Genomic DNA, 6,771 nt, shown 5'->3' on the forward strand with positions numbered 1-6,771 from the left:
CCCTCGGGGTCAGGCAGCAGGGCGGGCTGCCTCCCGGGGCATGCCGGGAGCTGTAGTTTTCGCGGACTCGGCGGCCGGGCAGCAGCGCGGCTCTCGGGCGCGGCGTAGTCCTCGCTGCCGCCGCGGCCCCCGGAGTCCGACCAGGTCAGACTCGGGAGCGTTGCCGGTTTCGCGTGGTTTTCCGCGGGCTTCCCGCCGCGCCCGCTCCCCGATCAGCCGTGCGGACGCGCCTCCCAGGCGCATGCGCCGTCCTGCGCGTGGGGCAGCCCGGCGTTCGCTCGCCGGCTCCGGCCCCTCCGGCGCGTGCGCGGTGTCCGGGAGCAGCGTGGCGGCGGCGGGCGGTCGCCGAGACCGCGGGTGAGGCGAGCGATCCTCTCCGGCGGGGGCCGGGGCGGTGGCGGGGGGGTGCCTCCTGCCCGCCGGCCGCCCGGGGCTGGCGGGACGGGAAGCTGCGAAGCGGCCGCCGCGGCAGGCTCCCGGTCCGCCGGAGGCGAGCCGGGCCAGGGCAGCGCCGGGCGGTTCCCCGAGAGCCGATAGAAGGGAAGAGGGGACGGAGGCGGGCACCCCCCAGGCGCGGCCAGCGGGCGCCTCCCCGAGTCGCCGGAGCTCCCCCGGCGCCTTCCCCCGGCCCCGCTCGGCCCGTGCGGCTGCCCCCAGCTCCAGCCCCTCCCCTGAAGCCCGTGCTGTAGCCGCAGGCAGCCCCCGAGCCCTGTCGTGAGGGCAGCAAGCTGGCCTTCCGATGTTCTCGAGTCTCCCTGAACGTGGGTGCCGTTAGCAGCGGCGCGGGGAACGAGCGGCGTCTGTGGAAGCCCCTGCGGAAGGAGGGGCTCCGGCCAGGGTCGAGCTACGGTAATAACGGTCACTGCTGCCTCTTTCCCTCTCCCAGAGGCCACGCTGTGAGTGCGGTTGTCCGCTCGTCCCCGGGGATGCCGTTGACTGCGGCAGCCTCAGGCTCGCGTGGGCTGTCTCTGCCTGGCCTCCCTCTCCTCGCGGCACGGGAGCACAGAGGGACAGGCGGAGCGCTTGCTGGCTGTGGACGGGAGCTGCTGAAGCTGGAGAGGCCACAGAAAGGTAGAGAAGAAGAAACGGAAGGCCGGCCGGCAGCTGCGTCCCGCTGCGGGCAAGAGAGAGCTTGCCTCTCTGGGTGTGGGAGGATCCCTCCTCATAGTCCACAGCAGGTCAGACCGCCGGGGTCTGTATGCATGACCAGCAGCGCGGTACGGCCACGTAGTGAGCGAGCGAGCGAGGCTACGTGTCTAGGGGGCCTCATCTCGTAAGAGCAGCGAGGCGCTCGCGTGTTCCGTTATGTGGAGGACAGCCAGGCGACTGGAGTTACAGAAGAGGAAGGCAGGAGAGAAGGAGAAAGAAGCATCTGAGCTGGCAAGGCCTCCTGGCAGCTCCAAGAGCGAGAGCTGTGGTGAGTGCTGGGCCCTCGGGGCCCTGTCGCTCCTCTTGTGCGTCCCGGTCGCTCCCTCCCTCCCCCTCGCTTTCTCATGCTGCTGTGACATTTGGTTTTGTTTTTTTTTTTTTAATTTTGCTTCCCTGTACCTCTCCTCTTCTGTCTATTCTCTTGTCCTACTCCCTCTTCCTCCCCCCCCGCCCCTCCCCGTCTTTGTCCTGCAGCCAGTTGCTGTTTTTTCCTTTTCCATCTCCTTGTCCTGATCTGCATCCGCCTCTTTCCCCGCCTCCCAATTTCTCTGGCCTGTTCTCTGGCGTTCTTTTCCTCTCTGTGCCTCTATGTGCTGCTCTGTGTCCCTGCCTTCCTATCTCTCTTCTTCCTACTTTCTGTTTCTCTCTCTCTCCCTTTGTCTTGCTCGCTGTTGCTGTTTATTTTTGTCATTCTGGATCTCACTGGCCCCGTCTTCCTTCCTGGTCATCTCTTACTCTCTGTGACCCTTTGTGCTGCTTCCTGCCCCTTTTTTATTCACCCTCCCTCTCTCTGCAGGGCTCCTGATACCTCGCTTTCTAATTCCCCACCGCCCCGTGCTTCTCACGGTCTTTCTCTTTCTCGCTCGCTCTCTCTCGTTGTCATCGTTCTTGTCTGTCGCTCTGTCTTGCTTCCTGTCCCGTCGTTTCTCGCTGTATCCCTTTGTCCCGCTCCCTGCTCGTATTCGTATTCCTCTCTGTCCTGAGGACCGTCCCAGTTTTTGATCTCCGTCCTGCCGCTGTCCTGATTTTTCCTTCTCTGCCATGTTCCCTGTCCCTCTTTCTGTCTCTTTTCCTCTGTCCTTGCTGCTTATTTCTCCATCTCTGTCCAGACCCCTGTCCCTTCCCCCCCCCGCCCCACCTTGCTGTCCCTCTGCCTTGCTTTCTTTCACTACCTTCTCTGTCTGTCTTTCTCTGCCCCGTTCCCTCTCCCGCCCTTTCTAACGGTGTCCCCCTGTCCAGCTAGCTGTCGCTGCTTTCTTTTTTCTGTTCCTCAGTATTTTTTTCTTTTTTCCGTATCTCTCTCCCACTGCCCATCGCAGTTGGGTTTTTTTTCCCCTCCGATGCTGGCCTGCTCTTTGTCCCTTTTGGCTGTCTCCTCTCTGTCCTTCTGTCATGCTCCCTGTGTCTATTTAATCCCTTCATCTCTGTCCTGCAGCCCGTCGCTAATTTTTTTCCCTCTTCCGTCCCTTTGTCCTGCTCCCCGTCCTTGTCTCTTTCCCTTGGTTCTGCCTCCTGTCCTTTTTTCCTTTCTTGCTCCATCTCTCTGTCCTGCTCCCTATCCCTCCCGCGCTCTCTCTGTTTCTGTGTCCTTCTCCTTGCCTTTCCCCACGTTGTCTGTCTTGTTGTCCCTTCCTTGGTTTTCTTGTTTTCTGGGTGGCTGGGCCCGGCTACCCGCGGGGGTGCTTCGGCTGGGAGGTTTGGGGTGGGGGGCCTGGCCGTGCCGGTGATGGCGGGGAAATAAAGCCTGAAACGGCAATCGAGAAGCGACGCCCTGCCTGTGCTGGGGCTGCCCTGCAGAGGCGTGGGGCCGGGCCCTCTGCAGGTCCCGAGCACTCCCCGAAACTGCGCGTGGGGCCCCGGGGGTGCAGGGCTGTGGGGTGGCTACGCTCGGCGTCGCCCGTGGGCACTGCAGGGTCAGAAATGGAGAACAAGTTTTCTGTTCCTGGGGCTTGACAACAGGCTCGCGTGGCTGATTTGGGGGCTCGGAAACAGACCGAGCTGCGCGGCTTTGGGCCCAGAAACAGAGGTCCGGCCCTGCGTGTTTGGGCCTTGAGAACAGGCTCAGCAGCCGGGTTTTTTGGCTCCCAAATGGGCCCCGAGTCAGGTGGTGTGGGGGCCAAAAGCGGGAGCCGGCTTGGCTGGTTTTGCAGGCGGGTGGGAGGGTGTTGGGGGCTGCGGGGGGAAGCGGGGGGCGGGCAGGGTGCGTGGTCCCTCCCCGTAGATGGGGGTCTGGTTGTGTCGGACGCCGAAGTTCGGGAGGCCGGCACGCAGCCGGCCGAGCTCAACATCTGCGATGGTCTGGGGGGGGGGGAAAAGGCGCTTTTCAGACCCCACGTGCCCTCTTTGAGTCCAGCTCTTCTTTCTGCGCCGCTCAGAATAGTTATTAAGTAATTAATCGCCCAAACTTAACGAATATTTACTTGGCGTGTAACTCTGATGTTTAATCCTAATGCTCCAGTTCTGACAGCAGTTGATACGCAACCTTATGGAAAGCCCAGACCGTTGCACGTAGCTGGAGCTTGTAAGGAGAAGCAGCTGAAATCAGCCGGAGCTTCAGTGCGGAGCTGGGGCTTCAACGAGCCAGAACTGTAGCGAGCGGGAGCTGGAACGAGGCGGGGTGTCCGCTGTCTGGAGCGTGCATTAGCCAGAGGCGAAAGTACCTGCGGCTGTAACCGAGCAGGGGGCGCGATTAGCTGGAGCGTCTTTTCGCTGGAGCGTCCGTCGGCCGGACTGCGCTCCCAGCACGGCGGAAGAGCGGCCGGGCGCGGGCAGGGCTGTCCGCAACAAGCAGCTCCGAGCAGCAGGGAGGTGAGTTGTCCTTCTGCCAGCGGGGAGCCCGGCCTCTTCCCTCGGGCATGCAATCCACGCCACGCTCCTGTCTCTGCGTGGAGGGTCTCTCCCGGTCCATTCCCACGGGCAGAAGCGAGGTGGGGGTCCCCCGGCTCTCCCGGGGCAGCCTCCCCTGCGAGGGGGCGCGGGCGAGGTGTCGTCGTCCCCTCGGTACCGGGCAAAGGGGAGAGAAACCGGCTGGCGGGAGCTCCTGGGGTGCAGAGCCCTTCCGGCAGAATCCTCCCCTGTCTTTTCACCGTTGGCTGGGTGTGACAAGCAGGTTCATTTCTTTGTCTCCTCTTCTCCCAGCGTCACCTTCCGCGTCACACGAAGAAAATCCTGCCCGGTTAATTCCGCTTGCTGCTCAGGTAATCGCACGTATCGGGCTGGGGGAGCGGAGAGAAACACTTGCGAGTTCGAGGGCACTACAGATGCTCCACGTTAAACCCACAGAGAAGGCAAATTTGCTGCTAGTGCCGAAAAGCTGATGGAAAAATTGCTGTTAACAGATCGTGCCCTGTTCCTGAACTGGTCCCGTGATGTGTTTTTGGTTCAGGTGAAAGAATGAAATTTCCTGTCTGGTAAATTCAGAGCTGCCTGTTAGGTTCTTTAGGGGGTCGAGTGTTTCTCTTCTCTCTGTTCATACTGATTTTATGGGCAAGTTGGAAATAGCCTTTTACTTTTTTATGTATAACTGAATTTTTAGGAATATGTGGTGTCCCTGTAGTTCGTTTTTGAGCACCTAGATGCCAGTAGAAATGTAATGAGTGAAACATGATGGGAACTGGTACTTGATTTTTATTTGTTTGTTTGTTTTTTTTTTTTCCCTTCCCCATTAAGAGTGTTGATGGCACGTTGTCCCGTGGGACAATCCCCATTCCGTTCAGCGGAGTCTTCAGTCTAGGACTTTTAAGTGAAAAAGTTTGTCCTTCCAAAAAGGGACTAGTCATTCCTAGGACCGAGGCACAGCCTTGCAAGGAGAGTCGCTTAAGTACGTGATCGGAATGAAAGCCAACTTTCAGTTGATGTTGCTGCTGTTGGTCTTTGCTTTCATTGATTTCTCCACCACTCCCTCGTGGTTGGGAGCTCTGAATCGTAATGTTTTTCAGTCTCTAACACATTTCCACCCCCACCCCTCAAAAAAAGGAGAGGCAGTGTCTGAAAGTTAATTAGTTTCCTCACAAATGCGTGAGTAAATAAAATTTGAGTTATGATGATTAAAACCATAGAAATGACACCAGTCTTGCAGATCTGGACTATTTCTGAACAGGCATTCATCACACGCAAAAGTCGTCAGGGTACGGATCACCTGCGCTTCATGCTCTGACAAGACAAAATGCTGAGGCAGGGATGAGCTCTGAAAGAAGAAGGGGGGGGGTGGGGAAGAAGGATACAGGGTCACGGTTTTGTTTTGTTGTTGTTTGTTCTTCGAGAGTGCAATATTGACTGGTGCCAGCCTGCAGAGCTCTTCTGCTGCCTGACCTCTCCTTCTCTTTCATGGCTGTAATTGTCGTTTGGATAATTGTAGAAGAGCAAGTAAGTTATTTGCCTCTGTGAATGTGCTGGTAATACCAGGAAGGCAAATGCTTGAACCAGTAGTGAATAACTGGGCTACGAGTAGAATTTCTGAAGGAAGAACAGCAGCAGCAACAGGAAGCAAATAGCAAGTGACCAAAAACTTGCGTGTGTCAAAGGCATCAAAGCTTTCTTGCCGAATGTTGTTTGGCAATATGTTCCAAATGGCTTTTTTTGGTAAACGTAAATTTTCAGGAAGTTCAGGGCTGCGTGTGGCAAAACGTGTCCCTCTGCGTACGCGTCCTGCTACGTAAATAGCGTGGGTCAGTGGCAAGTCCAGCGGCAGGGCTGCTGTTCCCTGCTCTCGACGTTGCCGTAGTAGTGTTGCGGTATTTAGACCTTAACGGACGGGCTGAGGAACGGAAGGAGAATGCCCGTTTTCTGTAAGGGCTCAGAATGCCGACCCTTTTCTCTGCCTGCCGCTCCCCTGTGCGTGAGATGAAGCTGTTTTATTTTTCTCCCTTGTTCCTGGTCTAAATATTTCTGGAGCTGTTGCTGCTGTGGGTTTGCAATTGGTGTTACTGCGTTTTTGTAGCGTTGTGGCGATGGGTCGTTTCTACTGTGGCGAAGCGTCGAGGTACGGTTTTCGGTTTAAAGCATCAGAAACTACGTTCACCGGAACCGGTAACTCGCGGCGTAGGGGAAACCGATCTGGCGCGTGCAGCTGTGCTCGCAGGGATGCTCGGTGGCTCCTCATCAAAACGGCAGGGTGCGTGCGTGGACATCCGTAGGGTTGCGCTCTGGGTCCGAGAGCGTTAACGTATTTTTGCTGTTGGAAGATGGAATGGAGCGTGTGCCTGTTAAATCTCAGGGTGGTCAAAAGCTAGGAGGGACCCTGAGCGGGTTTGGTGGCACAACTGCGGTTTTAAAAGATCTTGCCCGTTTGGAGCAACGGCCTGGAAAAAATGATTCCTTTTTTGCAACGAGGCAGTTCACAAGGACAGATGTGTTGCTGTGCTCTTTAGCAAAGATACTCAACTTGGGACGTATAGGGTGATGAAGCCTCGGCTATACTAAGGCTTGAGAAAATGTCGGTAGGTCTCTATGTCTGTCACCTGCGTGTATCTAGGAAAGTGAGTTCTAGTGAAAGTAAAGTTGCCAGTGAGTCAAAAAAGAAAGGGGAAAAAAAAAAAAAAAGGCACAGTCGTCTGAAAAATGCAAAAGCTCTAGTGGCCCGTGTCAACAACCGTACCGAAGGTGACGCAAAAATAGTTTTTC

The sequence above is a fragment of the Buteo buteo genome, chromosome 5 (genome assembly GCF_964188355.1).
Source record: "Buteo buteo chromosome 5, bButBut1.hap1.1, whole genome shotgun sequence".
Classification (NCBI taxonomy): domain Eukaryota; kingdom Metazoa; phylum Chordata; class Aves; order Accipitriformes; family Accipitridae; genus Buteo; species Buteo buteo.